The sequence below is a fragment of the Grampus griseus genome (assembly GCF_964374135.1).
Source record: "Grampus griseus genome assembly, chromosome: 6".
Taxonomy (NCBI): Eukaryota; Metazoa; Chordata; class Mammalia; order Artiodactyla; family Delphinidae; genus Grampus; species Grampus griseus.
In genome coordinates this window covers 14561125-14573851 of record NC_139000.1, presented here as the reverse complement: position 1 = coordinate 14573851, position 12727 = coordinate 14561125, and positions in this window count along the sequence as shown.

Below are 12727 nucleotides of genomic sequence, written 5' to 3'. Positions count from 1 at the left end.
TTGTAAGAGGGCTGTTTAAGGAAACAGGCTATCTGGAGAGGTAGTGAGATCCCTGTGAACGGAAGTATTCAAGGAGCCCGGCCGGCTCCTTGCAAAGGATAATATAGATAGAATTCAAACATCAGATGTCTGTTTGGACCAGACCAACTTTAAGTTCTTTAGGAGTGTTGAGATTCTTTAAGAACAAAGCAGAACCAGTCACATAGTAGCAGGATCTGTCAGATGTACTATAACACAGATCATGGAAGAGTTAATTCCAACTAATGGAAATAGGGAAGGTTCACAGGGTATGGGGGGCAGTGAACAAAGGGTTGGTTAATTTGAAGCCAGCAGACTCATAGCTTTCAAGGCCCCTTGGCTTCCTTTCTGAAATTTAGTCTCCTAATCTCCAAGATAGGGTTAATTATGCCTGCCCCTACCAATTTCTTCCTGCTGCTGTGAGGATCAAATGAAACAATGTATAAAGTAGTTTGTAAACTAAAAAACATTATGCAGATGTAATGTCAAATTAAAAACTTAATACAGGACCAAATGTTAATGGTGAAATTTCAGGTATTAATAGACAGGATGCATCTTTTAATTGAGAACTTTCCTTGGAGAGTTCACACCCCAAACCATACCACATAACACTGACAATAGAACATCCTTCTTCAATTAACTACAATTCTGGTATTGGCCTACTGTGTTCTTGGTGGCCATGGGCAAGATCATTCACTTCCTTCCTTCAGTTTGCCCGATCAGCATTAATGGGTGGTAATTTTCGGTCTTTCCAAAACCTATTTGCCATCCTGCCACATAAAAATAAATATTTTCCTATTCACTGATTCCCCCATTGCTTTGACTTTCTACGTTACTGAGGCAGTTGCAATGAAAAGAACAGGTGTGGGAAATAGATGTATTTTCATCTGTGCAAAAATACACTAAGGTTAAAATAGGCACAGAATCTCAAATACCAAGGACACCTATGTGACGTTTCTAAGTGCAGTTAAGCCAATGTCCACTGAGCACTTACTATGGTCGGCCATCCTTGGGGACATAGAGGTGAATAGGACGCAGCTTCTGTTCTAGAGGAGCCCGTATATTGATGAACACTCTTTGAAAGTGATCAAGAGAATAGAATAGATTAAATGGATTGTAAATCAAGATAACTATCACAGTCCTGAAGTTGATGCTGATTTGCTAGTTGACCTCTGTTAAGACATCTTATTGCTTTGTGTCCATCCTTTGTCAGCACTAAATGAAAACCCATAAAACACTGTTTTAGAACTCGTTGGAAATGTTTGCCCCCTACCAACCAACCACTGCAAAGTCCTAATGAAAAATGAACATTCAACCTCTCTGATGAGTCATTTATGCTCTAATTATACTGCAACTTACATAATGAAAAGGAAATACTTGAATAAATTATACATATACATTTTTAATCCCAAATCAACTAATCCTTCCTTTTGACCTTGCTTGGATTTGGAATAATTGTCTGACGGGAACTACAAAATGGAAAGATACAGAGATTCGTGACTAATGGCTTTCTGGTGGGATTTTAATTTTATTTACAATAAGAAGAAAAAAAGATACTCTTGACACTGTAGGGTAATGGATGTTCCAACTACTATTCCTAGCAGTTGTTGTTCTCATCTCTCTCTCCTTGCTGTCTTTCTCACAGACACACACACACGTGTGCTAACGAGAGTGAAAGGTTCCAGTTGGCTGCTAATTGACTCCTGTGCTGATTCAGACAGGGATGCAGTGGTCTAGGGCAAGGGGAAGTGAGCCGTCAGTAGGAACCTACTTGTGTACTTCCTGTTTGTTGCCTACTCATTATCCAAACTACCACTTCCCACATCTTTTTTTTTTTTTTTTCGCGGTACGCGGGCCTCTCACTGCTGTGGCCTCTCCCGCTGCGGATCACAGGCTCCAGACGTGCAGGCTTAGCAGCCATGGCTCACGGGTCCAGCCGCTCCGCTGCATGTGGGATCCTCCCGGACCAGGGCACGAACCCGTGTCCCCTGCATTGGCAGGCAGACTCTCAACCACTGCGCCACCAGGGAAGCCCCACTTCCCACATCTTACCAGAACCCACCATACAATTAAGTACATGCTTCATGGGAAGTTGGCACCATCTCAGCCCTAGTCATAGTATCCTGAGTAGCATAAGTCAATCAGGAGAATCCTATGCCTCTTGCCCATGCTTAGTTAACCAAAAAACATGTGACTCAATATTGGTCATTGATACATGAAAAGGATGCTCTGCCCTGGGGCTTTTAGACAAGGCTATCTTATTCCTAAGAAGGAAAGAGCAGAAGATGATACTTTTGTGCCTCTGACTGTGTCTGAAAGTGACACCTGGAACATCTGTAGCCAATAGATGGAGCCAAGAGCATCATAGAGAAGTGGACCAGGAGCACCTGCAACCCACCCTACCTGTGGGCTTCTCATTATAAGATGGGCTAAGACGTGCCCTTTGGCCTCAAGCCATCCTTACTTATGCTCTCTGTCACTGGCAGCCCAAATGCCTGTCATATACTCATAATGAGATGGCTCCTTGCTGTCATTTTGAACCCTGGCTATCAATAGTAACGTAGGCAGAAGCATCCCACTAGTTGCACAGCAAAGCCTTCCAAAGGCCCACCCGAGGGGGTTATTTCAGATGTTTGAAATCTACTATACCCTGTTTGTGGTAGTGTTTACAAGAATCTATGCATGTGTTAACACTCACAGAACTGTATACCCCCAAAAAGTGAATACTATGCATTTAAAAACAAAAAGATCGCACAAGGGTAGAGCATGGATTCAAGCCTACATTTGTCTGACCCCAAAGACAACTGCTTCTAAGTGCTTGTCAAGTCCAATATAAATAGCTCCATACTTAAAGCCAGGAGGCTGAAGTTTAAAGCCTAGCTCTGCTACTTGTTAGCTACGTGACCGTATGCATTTCCCCCAGTTGAATTTATTTTCTCAACTACCAAATGCAGGTCATAATCACCTCTGCCTATTCCATCTTTTGCGGGAGTGGATTAAATAAGAAAATGATTTGGAAAACATTTTTCAAGTTGTAGTGAACAGCACAAATATTTGCCATCGTGACTGTGTGAAAATACCTACCCTTCCAATAGTACTCAGGCTGAAATCCTGTCACTCCTCTGGGTTAAGCCGAGGAGAGCAAACCCATGGTATGACTACTGTCACCATCTTCAGCCTTCACCCAGGGGGCCACCAGACATGGCCCTGTTCCACAGGGTCCTTATTTATGACTCTGGTAGCCCACTCACCCCTCTGCTCCAGCTGGAGTTGGTCCCTGGGTTAAAACCTCTTAACAACTGCTGGGCTATACTTCCAGTTTCCTCCAGTCTTACTCACCATCTTCCCTTAACATGTCTTTTCTTATTTCTTTTCAGTTAATAGAAACCCAACTTTTTAATTTGGCACATTGAAACCCATAAATAAAAGCCTACATTTCTTAGACTCCCTTGCAGCTAGTTGCAGCCATATGACCAAGTTCTAGATGCGCGTGCCATGTGAAAGTTCCAGAAAGGGCCACTTAAGGAGAGCTGATTCATCTTACAAGCTTTCAGCCTTTGCAGTTTTTACAACTTGCGTTACGAATGTAATGGTCAAAGACCTAGACACTATATATAACTGTGGACTTGCCTGGGGATGAAATTAATATTCCAGGATGGTAAAGGAGAAGGGTAGAAGCCTGTGTACCTGATCATACCTTGGCAGCATTATACCAGCCATAAAAACCATCTATCTTCAGATTTCTTTTACATGAAAGAGAATAAGTAATCTAATTTAATTTAAATCACTACTTTGTGGGTCTCTGCTACTCATGGTTAAATCCAATAAATGGTGATATGTAAAGGAGTGTATATATTGGTATTCATATTGAAGCACTCAGCACACAGAATATTGTTCTGAAATATTTTGAAGATGTTATGAGCAAAACTCTGCATGATTGTTTATAGCATAAGCCTTATAATATTTAGCTGTTTCAGCATTCCACTCTCTAAACAGGAGAAGAGAATAATATATCTATGGATATCTATAGATATTGATAGACATATATCCTAGTATCACTATTCATTGAATGCCTACCATGTGCAAGTCACTTTGTGCTAATTATGTCCAATTATTACATAAATATAGCAAGATACGTGTCATTACCCCCATTTTGTGGGTAGTGACACTGAGGCTCAGGGAGGTATAGTAAATGGCTCATTTTCAGATACGTAATAAGGGTTGAATCCAGGATTCCATGCCACTCTGTCTTATGCCAAAGGCCATGCCTTTTCCGTGACACCATGGAAACTGAGTTAATTACAACTTTGGTTGGACAGCTAGCAAAACATCCCAATAAGTGTTGAGAGAATACATAACAAATGACAGCTCTGGATACAATTAGTCGGTAGGGATTTTTTAAGCACTAGATTGGAAGAGCATGAAATGCATGAGTTATGGCTTTGAGGGAACAGATGGTTAGTGGTCCGTGTTATTTCAGTGACAAAGTTTTAAGCCGACTAAGGATAACAGTAACACTTGGTCTCATGATGTTTTTCGTCTTCAGTGCCTGACTCCTCCTCGTAACTGCTGCTTCAGCATCTCTGCTCCAGGATCACACCCTGATGGTCATTCAATCTAAATTGTCTTTTCATCAGATCGTTTTTATGAAAGGCATTCCCGGTGATTTTAGTAATCCCTAACATTCCACGGATTTCTTATAGCCTGTATCCTAAAACTGTTTCATCAGAACTGTGGGGGAATCATTTAAGGCCATTTCTCAGAATTGTTGACTCTGAGTTTTGAAAATCATCAGTTATGGAGTCTCAGAGTTGGAATAATTTTGGAGATCATAATGAAAGCTAGCATTTATGCTGTATTCACTTTTGTCCAGATATTTTGCATGGGTTATCTCACTTAATCTTCAGTCAACACCATAAACTGAAGGGTATCGTTACCACCAATTGGCAAATTATAGAGGGGCTGAAGGACTTGCCACAGAAGGGAAAACGTTAGATCGGAGATTGGTACCCAAACAAGGATCCTTGGAAGAGATCTTGAAAGCTGAGGAGGTATAATTGTTGAAGGCAATTTAAAGGCTGTACAAATCACCCTCAAATATCTCTGGCTTAATGTAATAAAGGTTTACTGCTTATTCCTCTTACAGTTCATTGAATGTTGACCAGGATCTGGACTCCATATAAACATTCAAGTATCCAAGCCTATTCCATTGAATGACTCCACCATCTTCTAATGCCTTAGTGTCCTCCTCTGGATCACCTGCATTGGGCCCAGAGACAAGGGAAAAGAGAAAGTTAGCGAAGGTTTGCACAGAAGGTTTTAGCATCCTATATAGCAAACATTACTTGCACTTACATTCTATTGGCTAGAATTCAAACACATGACACCCCCTAAATGCTGGAAGGCTGGGAAATGTAGTCTCCCAGGGGTAGAATTAAATTGGTGTATTGAAACATCATATATTCTCTGTCACAGTAGATATTTGATGTTGTTGTGAGGGTGGAAAAGGGAAGGGATAAGGAAATGCCAAATAAAGGGAAAATTTGAGAAAAAGCACAGTGGTCTGAAAAATACAGTCAAGTTTGGGGAACCACCAATAATTTGATATGGCAGAAACCCAAGCTGGTGATTTGAGTGATGAGTTGAGGGTCCTGATAATTCAGGGACTTGGAACATATACTAAGAAGTTTGGACTTTATAGCTAAAGGGAGCTTTTTGGAGGAGTTTTAACCAGTGGAAAACATGATCATGTGTTTAGAAAGACCCTGTGATTTAGAACAATCATTCTGTGAAAAGCACAGTTGGTGGTTGGAGAGAACAAGACAAGAGGCCAAGAGTTCAGTTAGGGTAGGATTAAGTCAGAGATGTGAGATGTCTTAAGGATGTTTGCAATGATGTCTGAAAGAAGAAGATAAGTGACATGAATTAGCTTAAGGAGGTAGAGGTATAAAATTATAGGAGTTGACAAGTGATCACATTCTCTTTATTACTCAATTCAGCTTTGCAATGGAGATAATTATTATCTCCATTTAATAGATGAAGAAACTGGTCTCAGGAGAGTTGAAGGACTTGCCAAGGTCACACACTTCATGTCTGAGCCAGGAGCCCATCCGTATCCAACTCTACAGCTCCTGTCTCTCACTTTACCATCTAGAAACCTCAACCACACCCTCCCTACAAGAGCCATTTATTTGTACGTTTATGAACACCCACTCCTTCTCTCTTTGCATCTTCAACTTCTCAGGAGAAAATATCCCAGATTTCCCCAATAGTGCCTTATATCACCTACCCTAAGTTTCTTCAGCCTTCTGGTCGCATGCATCTAGATGAATTTCAAACAGCCCAGTCACACTTGGGTTAAAGAGTTCCTCCCTGAAACCAACACTTTAGTTGTGAGGTAAAATACTGAAGCAGAAGTTACACTATTTTTCCAACTCATCAAAAATACATAAAACCCAAATGGCTCACAAGTACTCTCTAAATTATGTTTATTATTTTGTTTATTCTACTACCCAAAGGTACAAGTGACCTCACGTACAAAACTTGATGAGCCATTAATTGTTTCAAAATATGGCTAATGCTTTGTTTGTATTGGGCTAGCACCACCAACCCATTTGTAGATAGATACGCAGTTGTATAAATAGGCTCTTTTCTACGTATGGAATCCAAATTCCTTTTTATATATTGTGCTTTATATACTGACTGGTAAATTCTTTAAACAAGTAAGTAGTAACAGCCCCTGACAAATGGTTTTGAAGAGGAAGAGAATATATGACTTAGACCCCAGCTCATGAAATCCCCAATACTAAAAAACTGTTCCTCCTCTGGTTTTGCCATTATCAATGAATGGTGTCTATCAATTCTCACCCAGTTGTCAGACCACAAAGCTGGGACTCATATTTAATTCATCTCTCTCACTCATCTCTCACATTTAATTAATCATCAAATTGATTCAGCTTCCTTAAAAAACTCAAAGCCAAACAGTTTTTTATTCCCACTATCATTGCCCTAGCCCATGACACAGTGGTTTCTTCAGTGACTATAGCAAGCTCCTAATTAGGCGCCTTGAATTTTGTCTTGCCTTAATCTGGCATCCCCTCTGCAGCCAGAACGTAGATCTGGTCAACCTGTTCTAAAGTGCCAGTCCGTTCTCATCATATACCTGCTTGAAACTCTCCAGGGCCCTCCCTACCAGTGCCCACAAATACACCCAAATGAGGCATGCAGTTCACTCTGTTATCAGCTCAGGGCTTATGGCTCCAGCCTTCTCACCTCCTCCTTCACTCTCTCTACTCCAGCCATATCGAACACCTTTGAGTTCCCCAAATGTAACTTGTTTTTCTCACATTCAGGATTTTCTGCCTGCTTTTCCTTCTGTCTGTAACACTTCCAGTTACCTTTTTTTCTGGTTAACTCCTATTTATTCTTCAGATCTCAGTGTAGCCCTCATTTCTTCCATAAATCCTTCCCTGACCTCCAAGACTGAGTTTGAATTCAAGCACCTTTTCTTCCTCTATTTACTTCACTAATCATCATGTCCTCGGTACCTAGTATTATTTTCTGACACAATGTCATCCCACCAGATATATTTTTTTGGATGGCTTCAATTTCGTAGAAACACAAACAAATCCTTCCTTAGAAAAGGAGACACAGCCAAGAAAGACCTTGCCTGTCCTTAGGATCGAGGTGTTACTGGAAAATATCTCCAAGGTAAAATATGGCCCCAGGAAAAGTTAAAAACAAAACTGAAAAATAGCAGAAGACTGTGGGATCCAGAGAGGACAACTGAGTTAAAAGCTGGCTGGGGCTCAGATAATCTGGCAAAGTTGCTTTGATCCCGTTCCATGTCCCAGGCAGGGACAGTGGAGACATGGCTTTAACATGTTTAGAGTTCCAATTAGCATTTTATGTATTTGTTTATTTGTTCATTCATTCATTCACTCATCCAGTCTCAAAATGATGCTAAGTATCATCTATGCGCCAGACATTGTTCTAAGAACGCTGAATTCTAAAGGGATATCTAGAAAATGCATATATTTAAAATATATAATTTTAAAAGAACATGCAGAAGAGCCTCAAAAGAGATATATGTACAAAAACTGTACCTAACTCAACCTGGGAGAGACAGAAAACCCCACTCTGGACACACAAGGGCTGCATTCTATCCTAAGCCTAACTGTCATTCTTGCCCTGACCCTACCCTATATCCAAGATGGTCTTCCTCAATGAAGGCTCTTGAATGAATGAATGAAGGCTCAATGAAGGCTGCTCAATGAGGCAGCCTTGGACCTATTAGACACTGAAATACAGTTTTAAATGTAAATGTGGCCACATGGAATAGATAGCCCATGTGGTTCTCCATTGTTTGTAGGATAAAAACTGTCAAAGAAAGGAACTCCTATTAAGATTCTAAAACCGGGTTTAACTACCTGTTCGTGTGTGTCTTTGATCTGGTTATTTGTTCTCTCTGCGTCTCAGATTTTTCTTATCTGTAAAAGAGAGTCACCCCAAAACAATAAATATCAGAGTTGGACAAGCTCTTTGAGATGCTCTACCAAAGAAAGCTCCACAAAACATCTAAAGGATGTCAATGGGTTTTTCTCAGAAACAGAGTCCTTAGATCATATACATTTTGGTAACAGTCGCTACCAAACAGATTTCTTTGCTTCTGGCCTTTTCACAGTCTTTAACGTACTGGAGTGTGTTGTGCATCTCTTAGAGGTGGGTATGGTTCACATCTTTATCCAAACATCCCTAGCCACAGAGCCCTTTTATCAAGAAGTATCTCATGGGACCAGTGTTGGGTGGGACACGTTGAATCTAGTCTGACCCACTCCTCCAGATAAGGAAAATGGGGATCACAGCAAAGGAGAGACTTGTTCAAGGACACCCAGCTAGTGTGTGGCTAAGTCAGAACTAGACCTCTAATGTCCTGGTTCTGCTGCCAGGTATATTTTCCAGTAATTATGAAGAAGGCTGCCCCACAGGGCTCCTGGTTTTGGGGAGGTTAATGAGATGTAAGTGAGGGTGGGATTAGTAAAGTCTCAAATGTAAATTGTCTATGTGAATCTCTCTGCTATTAAAAAGTTCCCAGTTGGGCTTCCCTGGTGGCGCAGTGGTTGAGAGTCCGCCTGCCGATGCAGGGGACGTGGGTTCGTGCCCCGGTCTGGGAAGATCCCACATGCCACGGAGCGGCTGGGCCCGTGAGCCATGGCCGCTGAGCCTGCGCATCCGGAGCCTGTGCTCCGCAACCGGAGAGGCCACGGCAGTGAGAGACCCGTGTACCACCAAAAAAAAAAAAAAAAAAGTTCCCAGTAAAAGATGTTTCTATATCCTAATGCTGGCCGAACCTTTAACTTCATCAGTATTTATTACAAGGTCATGGTATAGATATGCTTGATGAGATACATGAGTGAGGGCCAATCTCCACCTTCCAGAAGCTGGACCAGCCTGGATAGACACATACCAGGAAATCGATCTGCTTTCATTTGTTTGTCATTGTTCTCAATTTGCTTAACCTCCCTCGGCTTCAGATTCTTTGCAGGTCATTTGTTGGCTAAACCTTCCATTTGACTCTCTCAAAGGAATTCACTAATAATTCAAAACACTCGCAAAAACAGAACCTACACAAATGCTAAACAGTAATCTCTGTGATCTACTGGTTAATATGGAATTAGAAGTGAGATGCAGCCCTTTCAAGCCCAGGAAACTCACTCTGAATCAGCACATCTAATAAACTGGGAGAAGAGAAGTCCCACAAATTAAAAAGCAACATTTGAAATCTAATCGGATATTCTCCCAATTTACTCACCACCCCTGCGGTGCTCTCCAACTTTATTAGGATTCTATTCTGTATTCTCTTTTAAAGTGACATTTACATTAATTTACAATACTAACACAAAATTCTATTAAAAAGGAAAGAACTTTTATAACTTTATTATTTTATCCTGGTTACTGTCCCTGGGTTTTCAACCCAATAATGAATCTTTTGTTTTACTTCATGTCTGAGAGAGGAATTGTGAAGTCTCTTCAAGGCTACTTCCTGCTGGGTTAAACACAGCGGAGACGCCTGACTTGTAGGATATGTGCTGTAATTGGCTGCAAGGGCCAGGAAGTTAAACTTTCTCATTTTTGCTCAGTCTCCTTTTATCCTGTATGTCTCACAAGTTTATAATCATTCTCTAGTCTGGCTGTGACTTCGAAAGAACAATGAGAACTCAGCTATGAGGAAGTGAAAATGCTGGGTCATCTCCACCTCCCAACTTGAATGACCTCATATTCTAATTCCCCAGAAATGAGCTGACATGTGTCCCATCCCTCAGAGCCAGCTGGTTGTCCAGAGGTAAGTCGTGCTCTATGTGGGACGGAAGGAAACATGGGTCATCACAACCCCCTTCATTTTACATGTGAGGAAACTGAGGTCCAGAGAGAGAAAGTCATCCACTCAAGATCACAGAGAAAGAAAGTACCCGGGTCAAAACTGAAATCCAAATCTTTCAGCTCTCAACCCAGTGTTGGTTCTTCTTCCCCACTGTGTAAAATCCTGGAGTTCTTTCAAGAGCAGAAATCAGCCCAGGTAATATCTCTGAGCCAAGGTGAGTACCAAATCGATCCATGGCGTCAGTGATCAGAAGCACTTTCTGCTTCTCCTGTAATTTTCTTTAAAATTTCTAATTAAACACCGACAGTGAATTACATACGGCCTCCACGTTTACTTCTCTGTGTGAGTTCCACAGCAGCTGCATTATTTATCAGTTCAGTATGTTTAAGACAGGTGCTAGTTCTGTGAATAAATCAGCCAGTCCTTCTCTTCAATATTCTACCCCAGCTATCCCTAAAAGCCACCTATTCCGACACCAAGCCAACGTTGCCCCAATACTGAATTGTCATGTACCAAAAGGTGAAATTAGAAAATTTAAGAGAATTTCTTTCCCCTAAACATATGAAAACATATTTTTTTAATATACCAAGGGATATATTGGTATACTTATCCCATTGAGATCCATTTTGCACCTACTCTATGTCTGGTAGTATGCTGGGTACAGGGGTTACAAAGATGAACAGCCCAGACTCTGACCTTGAGTGGCTCCAACCCTCATGAGCAAAACCAGTCTCTGAGCATTTAATAACAGCCCCGTGAAAAACTCAAATTGAGGGACATTGTTCAAAATTCGTGACCTATAGTCTACAAAACTTCAAGGTCATAAAAGTCAAGAAACGGATTCAGACTGAAAAAGACTAGAGTGACCTGACAACTAGATACAACACATGATCCTGGACTGATCCTTTCTATTAAAAAGGAAGATATTGGGACAATTGGCAAAACTTAAATGGAATCGCTAGACAAACGGCATACGAGAGTTCTCCATACTATTCTTCCTGTTCTTCTGTGAGTGTGAAACTGTTTTAAAATAAAATAACTATTATTTTTAAAATAAAATTATGATGATGGTGATGATAATAACCCCATGACAAATGGCATTAGATGAATGGCAGAAAGAGAAGGTCCAATCCTGCTTGAGAAATCGAAAAAGGCTTCCCAAGGAAAGTGACTATTCAGACTAGTCTAGCGGATATATTAGAACAAAACAGGACCCCATGAGAAAACACAATTGGAAAATATGATCCCATTTTGCAGACAAGAAACATGAAACTCAAGAAGACCGTGCAATTTGGACAAGGTCACTTTGCTAGTGATATAATTTCTTCCAGTTCACAGATTCTCTTGCTCTTCCTCACTCAAGAGACTCAGCACCCTCCAAATGTGTCAGTAAGGTAAATAACACCAAAGAAATCCTCCAGGACCCAAGATTTATTGAGATCATATGTAACCCTTGCTCAGTAAAAGAATCCACCTCCCCACTTGGCTGCGTTCCCATCAGCAACCAGAAATTGTTGCAATCTAATGCATTTATATGTTTTTGTTTCCTTAATTTATTTCAGGCACCTCATTTTCCTGGAACAAGTGCTGTTATTTATGATACAGCAGCAAACACTCTGCATTTATAGAGGTTATGAATTTTAGTAATGGTTTTGGTGGCAATTTAATCTGTCCTAACTATGAGGCATTTTACAATGACAATTAAATTACTAAAAAATAAACCTCAAATGACATCCTTATCACTTATCAACATATCAAAAGTTTTACTGAGTTGCGTTCTGGGTGGGTTGTAAATATCCCAATGTAGTCTTAGTGAATCCATGCCATAAACTTCAGTGAACTTAATTAACTTCTACAGTATATTTAAAAGAAAACTCCTCACACATTTTGATGTCGGGGAATGAAACATTATTTGAAAAGTGGGTTTATTACATTCCATGGTGCACACTGATATTTAATATTTAAAGATTCTTAAATTTGATGTACTGTGCTGATTGCTGAAGGGTTTAGTCCCACAGTAGGGGAGGGTGAGATGGCAAATTTCTCTCTCCGTCTCGGAGATGGCCAAGCCCCCAGTACCCTCATCTATTAAAATCTATGCTCAGAGAACTGTCAAGGGTGCTAACGTATACTTTATCAAATTAATTTTAATGCAGGGTGGCTGAATAGCTCATTCCCAAGCTATGTTCCAAATTGTTGCAAAACAACTCCACTCCAAATTAGCCAGGGCGCTGCTGCATTGATTTCTGCATATAATATGTCAGCAAAGTATCATTTGATACAAATTTAAAATGAGGGGTTTTACTTTTTTTTTCATCACAGAGAATC